Source organism: Neopsephotus bourkii, unplaced genomic scaffold, assembly GCF_033783945.1.
Source record: "Neopsephotus bourkii isolate Nb327-2 ecotype Australia unplaced genomic scaffold, CSIRO-AGI_Nbou_v1 NB_1080, whole genome shotgun sequence".
Taxonomy (NCBI): Eukaryota; Metazoa; Chordata; class Aves; order Psittaciformes; family Psittacidae; genus Neopsephotus; species Neopsephotus bourkii.
In genome coordinates this window covers 883,270-900,870 of record NW_026901568.1, presented here as the reverse complement: position 1 = coordinate 900,870, position 17,601 = coordinate 883,270, and positions in this window count along the sequence as shown.

Sequence of the window (17,601 nt, the reverse complement as noted above, 5' to 3'; positions counted from 1 at the left end):
GTCTAAGAAATTCAATTCTCTGACTGAACATGAGCCCTTCCATAACGCTGTTCTGGTGCCTTACACTCCATGCACATTATGAGTTACTTTAGATATGGGGCTAACAAAAATTAGCCCATGTACACCCCAATTACAGGGATGGAGCATACTATATTACCTGCTTTGACTTTCCTCTTCTTCCTAGAGCATTTTGATCATTCATACTCTCCTAAGCAATCACAACCAGAATGACCAAGATCTTCGAAATGTCAAAACATACAGCTCTGCCTTAACTCCGTTACTTAACGATTCAGGCTGAGTGCTACACCTGAGCTCTAGAAGAGTTTGGTTCTCAGGAAGAAAGCAAAATACAGGAACAATTAAGATGTTTGCAATTGTATTTCTCATGTTGTTATGCTTGTACAGTACCAAAAAAAGTTCAACAGTAATGGACTAAGAATGTACGTATCTATTAAAATTTCCTTTTAGTTACATGAAATGGGTGGTTCCGTTGCTTTAATCTTCATTTATGTCAAGATACATATGAGGTGTTTTAAATACAAAGAAAGTTTCCTATTATGCAAGAAAAGAAGTTTACCAAACAGACTGGGATTTCCATGCACTGTTCCACTATAATTCACAGTAACTGAGTATTAATCATGATTAATAATCTATCATTCCTGTGGTTTGGAAAAAAAAATAATAGAAGGAGGGAATTATTGAGAAACTGTACTTTCTCTTAGCATACTTCATATAATTGCACAATGGAACAGTTCTATGAAGCTCATTGTTCCACTGGTAACAATCTAGGCTTCCCTAAGATTGCTCACCAGTGGGGATTGTTGCCATCTGATGCATGTTCCATGGCCTGTGCAAAATGAGCTGGTGGGTGCAAGCCAATTCATAATGGATGTGTGCCCATATCACAAAAAACGCCATTGTAATTGGTACCTTAGGAAAAATGCCAAGGTCTGATTATAAACAGAGCACTTTCTGTCCCAAGAGCTAGCTCTTCCGTGGTCAAAGTTGAAGCACAATAGAGTGATGCTGAACTGCATCTGCTGCTTCTATAAAGGGCTTCACTCTCCTGAGGCGGTAACTGGCATCTCATATCTCCTTTAAAATAAGGACAAAACTCACACATTGTGGCTCTTACACCCCACACCTATTAAAGTAATCATGGAGGTTGTGCGAGTATAAAATGGAACAGAGCCAGTAGTTGTTATTGTCTTGTCTCTATATTCCAAGAAACAAGAAAGGATGGAGAGTGGCAGATACCTTCTTAAGTATACAATTTGTCCTCTTTCTACCTATATCCAGAAAAAAAAAAAATCTATTGTCTCTAAATAAAAATTGTCTATTTGCCAATCCCTATTTGAAATACAAGGAATCAACAAATCAGAAAATGGTGAGAATCCCTGACCTGGTACTTTCCAGTGGTGAGCCCACAGTGGCTTTGTACTGAAGAGTGGTTCACAGTTCACAGGCCACTAAGACCATCTTACTAATAAAATAAAAAGCAAAAAAATGAAGATGTCTGATGGATATTCTGCTGATGTCAGTTTAAGTGACAAAGAGTATTGGAAAAATCTGCTTCCTTCTTACAGAATCTTGCAACTGAAGTCATTCACATGCTCATGCCACAGTACAATAAAATGACCATGGTACAAAAAGAGAAAAATGAAAACCCACCTTATGCAAGTGCACAGGAAAATCACCATCAATATCATTAAAATGCAGACTCAATTTATATTGCTAGTTTTGCCATGATTTCTATAAAGTAAAAAATAATGCCAGAGAGCAGTGAAGAAAACATTATTAGATCAACTGTATAAAAAGCATGAGTGATTCCATTAGCAAGCACAGCTGAGAGAAGACAGGATTTAAATCAAATCTAAATATGATGAGATTATACACCCAAAGTGACATGTCCATTTTAGAAAACATTCTGGGTAGGGACAGAGGAAGGAAAACAAAAGTAGAATGTTGGTTTTATGTTGTGAAACATATTCCATCTTACACAGCATTTAAAAACCTGATGGAAGCATCCTATTAGCCCATCAATTTTATACTATACTTGTTCCAGGTAAATAACAAGTGTGCAGTTAATTTCCAGGGACACCCTTTGTTCATCTTTATTGCAGTGTATTTGCATCATTCATCCTCTCAGAGAGTCAATGTGCTTAATCACTCGATACAGCCATCATGCACACAAGCTCTTCTACTCAGGAAACATCAAAGCTGCACACAGAACCAGAGTTTCAGATGCTAAAAACCTCTGGGGTGTGTTGTACTACGTTTTTGCTCTACATGGAGGGTGAACCAAAATGTGCCGAAGGCTGATGTTAAATGGGATGGTCAATCGTTTAAAACGAAGGGATCAGTTTTTTCTAATCTGTTCTCTTTTGGAACAGGAGAGCTCACCCTGCACTTCAAGAGACTTTTCATCAAAAATATAGTCAGAAAAATGTCCCTCCAATAAGTGTTTTTGCATAGTGCAGTGTCTTAAAAAGCCATAAATATAGAGAGATAGGTAAAGGACTAAGAAGCAGAAAGAGATAGGATAACTTTGGGTAATGTAACTGATGGTAGTTGTCACTAGCTCAGTGGCTCTGTAAAACAGTATTCTTTGTGATTTCTGCTGCACCAGAGGCAACGAGTAGGAAAGCAGGACAAGCATCAGCGGGCCTTTGCCCCAGCTCTTGGAGATTTCTGCTTCATCACACACTGCCCACTCCTGTCCTCATTTAAATCCATATGGTCTCACTGAAATAAGTTTCATTTGTAAGGGATTTCAACTCAGTTCAAAATGAGGAGTGAAGAAGGACAGGCATCAATATTAATCTTCTCAAAGATATAATCAAATATTAATTAATTTTAAACCCCTTGATTTTACTATGCATTTCAATTTTTCCTATAATCTATAACCCATACATGCCATAAAGTCATCACTGAGAGCAAAAGCTGGAAAAATCCAGCTACCTTTCCAAATGGAAATCAGAAGATATATTTTTAGCTACATTAAGCCAACTGTATGCAGCTCTGCACACTTATGTAATTCCAACATAAAAATAATCCATAATATTCCAGAGGAACAAATCCAATTCTTAGTCATATAAATTTTCATGTAAGTCCATCAAAACCTATTCCAAAAAGGTCTCAGTCTCTCTGAGCACTAGAGTTGGAGCAAAAGAGGAAGTCCTTTAAAATGCCTTTGGAGCTTCCAGGGAAGTCAAATCTAGTTGTTCTTAGCATAGCACTGATCCACAAAGGTTTAAGTCATGGAAAATGTATTTTACCTTTGTACAAGATACACTAAGCAAAGTTTATCATGGCACAGTAAAGTCAGATCCAACATACTTCGTGCAAATTTCAGACAGTAAGAAGTCGACCTTTGATGCTTCACTTTGACTAATAAGGACGGAAGACTGTGTCTTCTCATTGCAGACGTGCAACATTATATGAAGTTATATGACATATTATGGTATGATGTGATGAAACAATCATTTGTGCACTTGAGTGTTTATGTGTATGTAGAAATCAATGTTTAGACTCACAGACATTTATAACAATGCTTCTGTGTTCCAAGAAGCAAGAAAGGATGGAGAGTGGGCAAAGATTAATTGTGGTAGATACCTTCTTAAGACAAAGACAGAACCAACATTCTCTGTTAACACCTTTAGAAGCTGTATAATTGTCAGAACTAAAGTTAAGCAGAAATTCTCCAGTAATACTGTTGTTCATGTCAGAGTGATCATTCGCTAAAGCAGACCTTGCAGCATCACAAGCAAGGCAGTGCTTGGAACTGCTTATTTCCCTGGAGGGCTCCATGGGGTTTTTGCATCCCACAGAAAGAAGAATGACCCAGGAACTTGCCTGGGAGACTAGGAAGTCCTTGAGATTCAGGTCAACTATCTGTTCCATTTCATTAAAATATAAAATAGGAATTAGAATAGAAAAAGTATGTTTGTTTGTTGGGTTGGGTTTTTTTCCAGAATGAATTTTCTTCAACAATCCTGCATCAGTTCTTTCATTTTCTAACGTCTATCTGAACTGGTGTTTTTCCCCAAACTCCAGAATCTCTGGTAGAATAAACCCCCCAATCTTTGTAATGGCTTTGTCGCGACCGGTGTTTCATAGTCATGGGAGGAGACTACTTCTGACTCAGAGAACTCCTAATTTTAAAGACAAAAGAGGGAGAAGTATAAGACTATACATCCTGCAAACAGGAAAGCAGAACAAAGGGACCAAGGTTGGATTTTTTTCCTTCAAGAACTTTATTTCTCAGCTAGAAATATAATCTGGGGGCAGGGGGGGAGAGGGGCAAGGGACAAGCTGTGTTTATAACACAGCTGAGGACGCTGTTCTCTTGGATCAGTCCTGTGGCATACCGAACGCTGCTAAACTGTGCCTAATCTATAAAGGCCCAAGGAAACTTAAACAGCCTTAAAAGAAAAAAAAAAAGGGGGGAAAAAAAAAGAAAAAAGAAAAAAAAAGAATCTGCAATGGCACGTCTCCTTAACCAACATCATGGAAAAGTCATGCTGCTCTGCATATAGCCTTCAGGATTGTGTCTGTAACACTTGAAATCCTGCCCAAGTCTGGCTTCGCTCACACTAACAGGTACTCTGTGTGCTTCTGCATCTTTCCCTTACAAGCAAATGTTGCAACTTTCCTATTGCGACAGCTGTAATAGGCATTCACTTTACTCTGTTTTTCCTTAACACTCCTGATTCCTTTTATATCTAGTTGGGAATACACTCAAGCGCTAATGGCACTTGTTCAGCCATCCAGAGAAGGCACAGCGTCGCCTTTCTAGCTATTTGTATTTCTTCATTTTGGAAATCTGAACTTTGCCAAGATCCAAACGCCTGATATTTAACTTAGATTCATCCCTCTTAAGGTCAGAAGGCACCATTAAAATTACCTGGCAACACAAGATCAGCATCTACTTGGAGAAAGGAGGCTTTAAATCAGTCATTCCTTTTACTTCTGTTTGGGCAGTAAGAGGATTCCAGGTGCCAGATAATTAAGTCACTACTGACAGATGAAGCAGGTGATAGACCTGCATCCATATGCTATCACTTCAAGTTTGGTAACCTCAAGGGATGTGGCTCATGCTGCATGATACTGATCTGCAGCTGCTGGTGTTTGCTGATCGGTCAGCACAGACTCCTTCTGCCACCACCTTATGGGAAAGTCTTAAGGGGCTGCGTAGATATGTAGCTTTTAAGGCTCCAAGGACATCATTTCATGGAAAAGGACCTGCTCTGGTGTTTCAGACCATAAACACTTTCTGCTGTCAGCCCTACAGTGTGTAGGGAACAGCATCAGTGCAGTCCTGAACAACAGCACATGGTCTGAATTGACTTTCAAGCCACTTCCAAACCTCTGAATCCATGTGTGGAAGATGGCTTGAATGGTATAAGGAGAAATGTCATTATTAAGCCCTATGAAACCCATTGGTAAGGCAAAGGGAGAAGATTGGCAGGGGAGCTAAGAGAGTGTCGCAACAGCCAAGAAATACAGAAACTCCTTCAGCAAACAGGGAGAGAGACGTACCACCACCCAGGCAGGTCTGACATAAGGGTTTTGAGCAGGAGCCTTCAAAGTTTTATTACTAGGCTCCTTTTTGTAAGGCAGGGCACAGCAAATACTCCATTTAAGGCTTCTGTGGAGTAGAACCAGAAATATCCAGCCTTGCAAATATCCTCACCAGCCAAACACGGAGCCGAGACATGCAAAATGAGCGCCCGTCAGCTCAGTGCCAGCACAACAGAAGGCAGAAGTGCTTCAAGGAACTTGTGACAGGTTCTCTGGATGCACCAATTCGAGACGGGCCAATCCCTGCTTGAAATGTGCAAACTCTCACACTCCTTGGCATGACCGCGCAGCCAAAATGCACATTTTTTAAAGGATTCAGAGAAAACACGACCAAAGGGACAGGAACGCAGAAGAATTTGGCAATGGGAAGCAGATGCTTCCTAGGGAGGAGACAGGACTTTGTTTGAAAAAGGTTCGAGGGAAACTTTATATATAGCAATGAAGTTGCTGGAGTCTATTTTACTGCAGAGAATCTAACTTACAGGGAGGACTGTGCTCTAAACAGTCACACCTAGAGAAACAACTCTGGGGAGATTCACTCATGGAAGTGAGGCAACTTAAGTGGCATAAATGTCAGTGCTCTGGTTCACCTACAGCAGCTACTGCTGGCAGGCACTGCAGCCATTCATCCACAACCCAGGTTACCCAGGTTTTGTCACTCTCTGTCAACCCTTCTGAAACCCCAGAGGTGATGTACCAGGGACGCCAATAATGAGAGGGTGAGCTGGTGTGCAGGGTTGGAGCAGGAAAGAGAGAGGGGATCAAAACGCACACAAAGCACAAAGCAGAAGTACAGAGACTCAAAATGAACTCCAAAGTTGCTGGCAAGAAAAAGTAACATGAGCATCAGTTTCAAGGAAGGAGGTGGTACAATCCAGGCTTGTTCCTGGCTAGTGGGATACAGGCTTTTGTTGAACTTTGGGAACTGCAATGAAACAGAAAGAAAAGGAAGGACAGGCTGACTTGTAAGGGATGGAGTAATCTATCTAAAAGAGAGAGAAATGACAGATCTGAGGAGAAAAGGCCCAGTACAGGGTATAAAGTGCTGCAAGAGAAGGAAGAGAAAGAACATCCTTTTTCACCTTTATTGTATTAAAAAAGGGCTTTCATCCATCTAAAGGGACCTTAACATTACTTTCTACTCATAGGCAAGTAAGAAATACATTATCCCAAATGGACCTCAGTTGCATCTTGAGCTGAGCCTTTGCATCCTTCAGTTAAAAACATAAGGCACTTTCAGTTCTCTGGGCTTCAGTCCTTTCATACTGGTGTTAATTTTATTTTTCAGGCTGAACAAGATCACTCCTCATTCACATCTCAGGGCCTCCTCATAAAACAAGCTTGGGAAAGCCAGGCAATTGGACTGAAAGTATTTTGCCTTGCCTTGGCTTTGGAATACTCCTGAACCCCTCGTGTTTCCTTGGAAATACTCTCCCTTTGACCAGACGAAACCTGTTCTATTTCCACTAAGTGTCACAAGATCGTACATCCCTCCAGCGGGACCAGAGAGGTTTCCTTCCTATAAAGCTGGGTTTAAAGGCCAGCTGCTCTCCCAAGGCTTCAGCAACAGCCTGCAATCTCCAGCACTCCACGTGCCAGAAACCAGCATCTATACAGGCTCACAAAGGCTGTAAAACATCTTGTGCAGAGTGGGGAAAAATCAAATGAAAAATGCCAAGGAGCTTTGCCAAACGCTTTCTGCTTGTTTGCACCTATGCCAAGTGCTCCGCAGTCTTTTGCAGGGGGCATCAGCAGCGGCCCTGGGAAGCAGGGGTGTCCCTTCTGCCAGTGCCCTTGGAGAAGGGCTGGAGCAGAGCTGGTGCTCCCAAGGAGCTGCAGTACTTTTGAGATGGCTGCATCTCAAGGAGATGAGATTAGGCTGCCTGATGCCCTAAGGGGAAAAACTTTCATCTGAGGCACAATTCAGTTCCAGTCCTGCCACAGAATCTATTTGCAGCCCTGCTGACACACACATGACTCCTGCCTCAGTTTCCCCATCTGGAAAAAAATGTTAATGTGTCCTTTACACAGCTGCCTTGGGCTCTGAAGGGACATCCGCTTCTGAATCACATAGTTTGGAAACCAAGAAACAGAGAAACAAGGAAACACAGGATATGCGCTGCCTTCATTTTGAAGAGGACCGGAGCTTTGCACCAGTTTGGCATTGCTGCCCACGCTGTCCTGTAGGGATCTATGAGACAAGCTCTTCTCCACACCTAACAAGAATCTTTGCCTTCAGGAGAAACAGCTTTTTCCAATCTGAGATGTAGGAGGAGGTCCTAGAGATACGAAATTCCTTCTTGCCCAGAATGAGCAAAGCTTGGAGAGAAAGCGAACCAAGGAGAGAGCTCCATTAGGCTGTGCCCTTTTTTGTTTGAAAGGAGCTTCATTCACCTGCTGCAGAGAGAGAAGAAACAGTTTTAAACACAACGTTTTTTTAGCAGTTGAGGAAAGCCAGTGTCCTGGCTGGAATTGTGATGGGAGCATCCTGTACCATGCATGGAGCAAAGGAGACAGCAAGGCACCAGCCGGACACTGGTCAGAGGAAGGGTGGTGAGGATAAGCACTTTGCAGATTAACAGACGTTACCCCAGTTAACTTTTCCCCCTCTGTATTTTGTTTCCTTTACTCATGGTCATTCCTCACCTGCTGGTCCTGGAAGCCTGTGGTGAAGCACCCAATGCTTTTGCCTTAGCAGCTCTTCCCCTGGCTACAGGGCAGGCTCAGCTTCTGGTGCTGCACTGAAGCCTTTCATCATGAAAAACAGTAATTTCTGCAATTGGGGAAGATTCAAATCCACAGGGGGCCACACAGACATCCAAGAAGGCATAAGCCTGTTTGAAGAGCTTACAACATATTAAGGTAACAAAAACAACACAAGAGAAATTAGGGGAGAAGTCACAGACAGAGGGATGCAGGACGCTCTGGGGTTCAGGTGGCCAGTCATTAACTCCTTACTTCAGTGGGGTTTTACTATTTCTCTGCATAGCTATTTGCTTAACCAGCCTCAAGTCTCCAACTGTTAGCTCCCCTTCCAACTCAACAGAGATAGTGTTTTGAAGGGGAAACACAAAGCACAAAGGTACCTTCATATCTCTGGGTGACCTTAGCCTCCTGTCAGAAAAAACAGGCAAAGGCAAGTCCCAAATTGCTGCTTTCAGAGGTCAGCCTACATCTATCCCTTGCAAAGGACAGCTGATTTTGACTTAAGCACAGCTGTGCCTTATCCTTGCCTCCTGCAAGTTGGCATCCACATACTGGAGTGAGGGTCTCTGCTAACTGCTGCTGGGGAGGACCTGGTCTTCCACATCCATGGGTGTTGCAGAGGATGCAGAAGCACCCTGAAGGCAGAGGACAGATGCTCCTTGCCACCCCACCATCAAAGGGACATCCCTCCCTGGGTGCCTGCCATCACCCCTCACGTCACCTCCCTCTTGCTGTGCAGGCACCAGAACAGAATCTGCCCCAATACTGAGATCTGGGACCGTCGCTTCTGACATGGGGCTGACTCTTGTCAAAACCTATCATTAGAACTCTGTTTTCCCACTGTTTTGAACCTTCTTACGTACAACATTGAAGCCTCAGATTTGTCAAAACATGCAAAGGTGCTGCCAGAGGCTGAGCAACTCATTTTAGTCCCTTTACAAAGCCATTTTAAGGAAAGAAACAACATGTCAGGGCGATGCCAACAATTGACTGTACCAACAAGGAGAGATTTGACGTACTTTTCTATGCTGCAGTGACTGTTATAATAAAAGACAGCAGTGCATTAGTGAAAGATTTATGCTAGTATTTCAACAATGGAAAACATGAGCTTTGCTGTATTCTCATTCACACTGAGACAGGCAGCGAGGGCATGTCATGTAACACTATTTCCAGGAATGATGTTACAATTGAAGAAATGCTGATTTGCTGGTACAGTAAGACAATTCCTGGAAGCAGGACAGACCCTTGTATTATTATCATTGCAGAGGGAGAATTTGACTGCACAGCCTCTTATCCTGAGCTGTTTAGGAAAGACAGGTCTCCTGCTCCTGAAGGGCAGGAAGAAAAGGTGAGGCAGAAAGCCTGGGAGAGATGCTGCTCTGTCATGGCCCACTCTGCATGGCAGCAGCCTCCCTGGCACCGTCAGAGCCCTCCATGCCAGCAAGCACGAGTGCCAGCTAATTGAATTTGCTAATGATACATTCTCTCAAAACCCTTCGCGCTGCACCCACCATTTTGTGCTTGCAATTAAATTACAAGCAAAGAAGAAAAAAAAAAAAAAGGAAAAAGAAAAGAAAAAGAAAATGCCATGTGGTGTCATTTGACATTTAGATGTCAAAGTAACTGATTGACAGGGAAAAAATCAACAGCGAAAGGCCTGTTCCTGCCAAAGCCAGCGGGGAGGTTGCCAGCGGCATTGGGAACAGCGGGATCAGGACCCTCGCAGGCCAATGGGATGAGGCAAGGTGGTGGGAGAGCTGACAATCAAGGCCTGCGCCAGGTTATCCTGGTCCTGAGAGGTGCAGGAGGAGGGAATCAGCCACCTCTGGAAGCATCCATCTCCACCCCCATCCTCCAGCATGGGGGTTTGGTACCCAGGGAGGGAGGGAGCAGAGATCCCAGCACCTTCCCAGGAGGGTTGTTCAGTGGAGAGCCTGGGAAGACAGAGTTGTTCCACCTTGTTAAAGGTTGTGACATCTCAGTGTTTATTTCTGCCTCTGTTCAGGATAGAGAAAGAAGAGATTAAAGAAATTAAACCGTTTTTGAGCTGACCTTTGAAAAAAAGCAGAGTTAAAACAAATCACTTGTTTCATTTTGAAACCCTTACTTCAGTTTTTTACCTTACAGAATTTCTACTGCTGTGAGCACAGAGAATAAAGAAATGAAAATTTTAAAGCAAAAGGAATATTTAAAAATGGCAAAACCTGGTCAGTTTTCCTCATTCAAAGAAAACTTTTTTATTCAAAACCTTTTCAAACTGTAGAGACTTACCACGACAGGCCCCATTCTGCAAAAAAACCTCAGCAATGGTAAATACGACATTTTCCCAAGTGGATTAAGGGCTCATACCAAGTTACCAGGTGACCCAAAGGAGGGAGACCTGCCTCAGGGTCTGTGAGGTGGGAAGGGGTCTATGGATTTGGGGCTGGCTCTTCACACACATGCACGTCCACATGCTCAGCCCCACAGTCTCCATCAGCTCCACATAGTCTAGGAGTGCATAGCACAGCTACAGCCACAGGCCTCTGCCTTGACAAAGGGAAAAGAAAGTAGGAAAAGAGGGGAAAAAAGGGAAAAGAAAAAGAATTGCAGTTACATGTTTTATATATCACAGACCTCATGTGCAGGTTGAGTAAGTAAGTGAGATTTTGGGTCATCCACTGCAGGCAGCCCCAGATCCACTCACATGGTACTCAACTGCTGAAGGGATGCAGAGGTACAAATTCCTGTAAGAGGAGAAGAATGTTAATAATACAAAATTAAAAGCTTTCTCTCCCTCAGGCTCTTTACATACTTTCTGTAGGAAACAAGGTACAACAGTGAGCATCCATGCCTGTACCATCCCTGCCTGCAGCAGGGGTCTCTTGCAGACCCCATGGCTCACCAATGCCCCACAGTGTGAACTGGGATTTGTGTGTTGTAATGGAATGGACGAGGTATGTACATGGAGTTAAAAATAAAGCTTTGGGGCTTTTTTCCTTCTCTCAAATGCAGGTGGGGCTATAAAACCCTGCTAGCATGAGTCAGAGAGCCAGACTTGGCAAAGCTTGGCTTGCCACTTTAAAAACAGAGCACTAATTAAATCAAGTAACAACAAGGAAAAAAAAAAAATCTCTTTTTTTCCAATAACTAATCCAGCCTGAAATGAATTAAAAATATTTTACCTGGACTCTATTCATGTACAGAATAAAGCAAAAAAACATGCCTGGAAAAAAAAAAGATATCTTGGCAAAAACCTAATGCAAATTGCTCTAGTATGAAAGTGCAGACTCTTTTTTAAGTAGTTTGGGTAGATTTAATCGCAACACTGAAAGACTCCTTCTCTGAAGAGTGGCCAAATGACTAGCCCTCCCTTGGGTATTCTCTGTAAGGGTGAAAAGGACGGGACCATCCGAGTCACGCTGACTATCCCATTATAAACTGCTACTAACAGCCAAAATTGTAGCCTGTTTCCAATATGTATATTACATCCTATTGTACTCTAAGAAAGGCTGTGAGTGGGTTCCTTGAGGTGATGTTATGGAACAAGTTTAGGCTTTGGTCTGGTCTTATATCCCTTGCAGAGAGATGTACCCTTACTGGGCAATGCCTCAGAACTGTCCCTGGCATGAAGATGCTGAACTGATCCTTGCAGCACATCTTAGGGGCACAACCAGCCTGAGAGATTTTAATAGCCATTACAGTGATTTCGTTCCTCTGTGTTCCTCTTTTATACACACATTTCAGGAAAATGAGATCCAGTTTAAACCAGCATTAATGCGGAAAAACGTTCCTACTTCCAGTGCTCCAGAGCTCCTGGCACTATCCGTACAGATTTTCTTCCAGGGTTTCTCCTTTTTTCGATCACATGTTGTTTATATATATTAAAAAAAAAAATCTTCAGAAATGTTGGTATCAGTGAGACAGAAAATTAGTGCAAAAAACACTCAGTAAAAATACTGGAATGTGATGGGAAGTAACCTATTTTTAAAAAGCAGCTAATTCCTCCTGAGCGCACCACTTGCAGAATTAGCAACAGACTTCACTCAGGAGTCACAGGGCAACGTTATACAGTTTGCATTGTGCAGGACACCCGATCGGCTCATCAGGGGAGTCACTTGCTTATAAGATCACCTGGGGCAAAGCAATGCAAAAATCCAGCTCGCTGTACATGACAGTCATGCCCTTAACTCACTCCAATAGAAATCTGCTCGCCTGAATAAAACAAGACTTGCCGGGGAATTTCTATCAGCGCAGTGAGCAGTAATAGATACAAAGCACACAGCCTGGAGTTATTCATTCTGGTGACTTACTTTTATTGGAAGCTATTTACAGAAGTATCTGCAGCTGCACTTTGTGGATGCTCAGGCCAGCCTGGACCATGGAGTGTTTCCCCAGGCATGATCCTGAGCATAGCAGAAGCACACTACTGGCTCCTCTCCCCGTCGTTATCTGCTGTAGCTGATGCTCGGTACATTATGTGCAGGCTTATACCTGCACCCCAATCTGCCATTAACTTCAGGGACAAATCTGGCTGCCGAATAAAAGCAATGTTTGGTCTGTTTGGCTGGATGGGTGGAGTACACATCGTGTGCTACTGCAGGGTCTGCGTTACCCTTGAAACCTATGCATAAATCCCATTAACAGTCATTAAAATTCCTGGCTGGCATTGGAAGAAAAATAGACATTGATTGGTATGCAGGGGAGTTCAGCGGGAGGGAGGAGGCATCAGGGAATTGTGCAGCTCTTGCTTAGGCTCCTGATCTGCTGTGGGGTGTTTCAGGGGTCAGACCTAGTTTGGGTACAGCTCACCAAAGCATGGGACCCCCAACCACAGCAACTCTGGTGGGCATGATGCCGAGCACCATTACAACTTGTCCTCACCCTGTCCCAAGCACCTCGTGAGAACGTGGCTCCATGATATTTCTGCAAGGAATAGAAAACTCAAGGACTGTGCCTGAAATTACATGGGAAAAGCAGTGCTGAGGCTTTCCAATTCACATCCCTTGCATCTTTTCACTGAAGGCATCTTTGGGATTTTTTTCTGAGTGCTCGTTTAGATTACATTTAATAAGATAGGCACATCAGACTTTGTTTACAGAAGTTTACTGTTCAAGTCAGTGGGGAAAACACAAATCTATCGACTGTGGCTTTTAAACAATAAGAACACAGATTTTTTTTATTAGCACTTTATTTCAGTGCAGACAGAAACATCACTGACTATCACTGTTGTTTACTGTTAAAGGCACAGCTCCTACTGCCTTTCCACACATAGAATATTCCCATGGCAATCAATGGAAGTTTAGCATAAAAAGCAAAATATACTCCATCATGTTGTCTCTCTGTATAGTAAATGCTAATTTCTTGCCAACTATAAACTTGAAAATTTCTTGCAGTACATTGCAACATAAACCTATTCTCAGTGTGTAATTTAAATCTTCAAGATGTGTACGTTCCCAGCGGAGAGTCATTTGTGTGTGTGTGTGAGTATATGTATAGAAGAAATGAAATGTTAATGACTTCTCCATCTACGTTTCTATACTTGTTAGCTTTCCCTACTAGTTTTCTTCTGCCCTTCAGAGTGCTAACTGTGCCTGTAAAAGTCCAGGAAATTTGTGTCATAAATAGTTTCAGCCTATTATAGCCAATGAAACACATACTGAGACAAATATGTTGGACTGAATCACAAGTTATTTCACTGAAGTCAATGGGGTTACTCTTCATTTTGCTTTCGATTTGGCAAAGCATGTGGTCTAATGTTGGTCTTGGAGACGGGAATAAAATTAAGCACATGCATACATACTTGTCTGGGGCTTTTTAAAAAATTGATTCCATACAGGGAACAGAATTTAGCTAAATATATTAAATACAGATTCCTTCTGATTTTCTTCACTATAGATAATAGCTTGTATTAGAAATAGTGTACCATAAATATCACACGCTTGCCAGAGAATGGGCAAGTAGGAAATACTGATGCTGCACTTGAATCAGTAGTAGTGCTGACTTTTATGGCCAGGTTATTGCCATCTGGCCATTACTTACACTAGTCAGTAGGAAAATAATGTGCATTTCTGTGTTAACAAATTAATTTTGTATTCAGGAGCAACAAAAATCCTTTAGTTTCTCAGGTGTTCAGAAATACCACCATTTCTCTGCCATTGTCTGCTCTCCAGTATTTTAGGGGTGTCACCCTCTTCGGTGGGTATATTCAACCCTTAAAACTTAGCTGCTCTTTTTTTTTTCTCATGTGGTATAGAATTGTGTGCATGTGTGTTTTCAAACAACGGCACCTGCATAAAAAATGTCTATCCTCATTAGATCCATTTTCTCAATTAAATTCAAGTTTCTATGTCCAAAAGGCATAAATCTGGGTATCGATTTAGTCGTAAAATAATGAAACTCCCAGCAGTCTTCTAAACCCATTTTACTTGGATGAGCGTATAAGCTTTTAAAATATCAAGTTATTCCAGTATTTAATACACATAACTGCTTCCAGAGGTCTGAAGGCAATAAGGCATATCTTCCCCACTCCATTTGAAGCAGTGCAGTTAGATCTAGCCAGTCCCTCACTACTGGTTTTAAGGTTTTTGACAATTTTATTCAGTGTAAGTTTGTTGCTTTCTCAACAGGGGCTATATCCCCCAAAGCCAAAATCAATAACCTATCAAATCAAAGCTCTATAAAATACCAATGAGCTTGTGGTGTTTTGCTCCCATAAATACAATTCAGTTAAATTCTACAATTCCAAAAGAGGCTGATTCTACATTTGTTGGCCTATTCCAACAACTGCACTCTCAACATGTGCTTTCAAAAATCCCTTTTTAAAAAGCAAACAATCATCTATTCCTTGTGAAGCAAAGAATTAAAACCAGTTCCACTTACTTGTATCCAGGAAATAACTCTGAATTTGTTTCAAGTGGGACAGTATTTTTCTGTGCCAGTGCATCCTTTGCCATGTTCAAAGAATGTACCCAGCTGAGGAAGTATAACCTCTGCATGGAGATAGCAGGTAAAACATTTAAATTGCTTGTAGCACTGTTTCAGGTTAAGTTGGATTTCATAGCACAGATTAGTGTTGGTAAACAAGCTTTAAAGTACATTGGCCTCTTACTCAGCCCTATCCATGCTCAGGGTAGTTTGAAAATAGAGAACGAATAGTAAATTGAAGCCAATTTTTTTAAATGTCCGTGTGTTTTATTTGAATGCTTTCCACTCCTCACACACATGCTGAAGCTGCTGCTTGATAAAAGAAAATGTCATAGAGATGAGCATTTTATGAGTGAAGAAACCTTCTCTTCTACCGCAAAGTCAAGTGCAACAGTGCAAGGAGTAACTTACCTTGCTAAATCAAAACAAATTCCACATACAATGTTTTTCCACAGCTGGCAGAGTTTAGCAAACAAACCTGCCCTGCATAATATAACAAACAATCTTCCGATAACTAGGAGCAGCATTTCAAATTCAGTGGGTTTGCGAGGTGTTTGATCTGCTGATGCAAGCTGCAGTTTCTTTCCTTTCCTTGCTTTCCTTTAGCACCAGAAAGCTCAGTTCACTACCGTGTTATTGCGTGATTTGCACTGCTACACAAGTGGAGCAAAGGATCTTTACTGCTGGCTGCTTTCAAATGATTTCAAAAGAATCAAATTGTCAGGTTGCACTGAAATGGCACACACAGAAAATTCAAGTAACATGAGATGAATTATCCTCCAAATATAAATATTTTTATTATTAATCAACAATTGGTAAAAAAAGTCATTTTCTGATTGATCTATTGATTAATTTGTTAATTATAAATGTGAGCTACAATTATTCCTAGCAGTTGCTTACAATCTTCAGTCCTGTACGGCAGCAGGACTAGTTTCTGAATATAGCTTTCAGGTCAGCATGTAAAAAATGTAAAGTGTGGCCATATTTCAAATGCAGTTGTATATCATAAATCAAAATTAATGCCAAATCCTTTCATCCAAATCAGTATCTTCTGGTTTTGCCACTCCTCTATTCTATCTGATTAACTCCTCTCCCACAAATATAGTGAGGTAGTTCCTAATTTTTTTCTCTGGATGGCATTTGCATAGTTCCCATACAGCAAACATCACAGGAACTTATTTGTATACTGAACTTTCTAATGTCCTCCAAAAAGCCCATTTCTCTAATACTACATTAATCCAGATGGGTCTTTATATTCTTGGCTTTGTTCTACAAAATTAGTAAAGACATTTTCTTTTATGTTAATAAAGATGAAAATTTAGAGTGATTGTTCTGACCCAGTAATATCATCTGGAATAATCTCCTTGCACTGTTAATTTCATGTCTGTAGCTAGCAAGGACGATGTCCAGATTTGGAGGGCTGAACAGCTGCCGAGCAGGACCAGAACCTTTGTTTCATGGCATCTCATGTTTTGACCCCTGCTTTCTGGTCACCAGAGAGATGATTGACTAAGTGCGCAGGGAAGTCCATTTTTAGTACGGTGGACTGGAGCACGGCATGACAAACTGTGATGTCTGAGTTTTGCGTTACACCATCTGGCCTGCCATTTCCAGAGCCTCACATCAGAGTCCTGATGATGTATGTTTAAGCTTGGCACTATCATCTATCTCATATCTTGTGTTTAAACAGATGCAAGCTGAATATAACAGAAAAGGAGACCTTGATGCAGGAGTCATTGCAGAAAGTGATGCTCTTAGCTGCCTATAGACTCCAAGATTAAGTGTAAAATCTGTCAGGGAGGATGTGTATTAAAAAATATGTGTTGACACAATGATTTAACTAATATTTTAAAGGCAAAACATCAACTGCATTTCCATATCATTTATAATGTTAGTGAAGAAGATACTACAAAGCAGGCTACCCCCTTCTGTCACCATCATCTTATTCACAACTTTATTTTACAGACCAAGAATGTTCTAATAAAAGGTAGCTCAGCTGCTGTAAATCAACACAGCTACACTGATAGCATTGGGGTAGCCACATAACAGTGATGCCGATTTATGTCAGCTGAGGATCTGATTCCTAATTCTAGTACAGGTTCTTGTACACAGAGAATACAAGACCTTGATGATTAAAATGAGCCCTCAAAATGCCATGGGTGGGAATGCATGACTGCATGGTATGAATTAGATGCCTCCATCAGACCAGGAAGAAGAGAGGAAAGGAGAGGGGTCCACCCTGCGCCATGGGGCTAAGCGGTAATGCTGAGTATAGGGTCCCCACTGTCCCAGTGGTGCTCAGAGCTGTTTTCCTTCATTACACATTAAAATATATGCCTTCTTCTGAATCTAGCTCACATAAATCAGCAAATCCAATGGTAGAATGACATTTCAGACCGGCTTTGG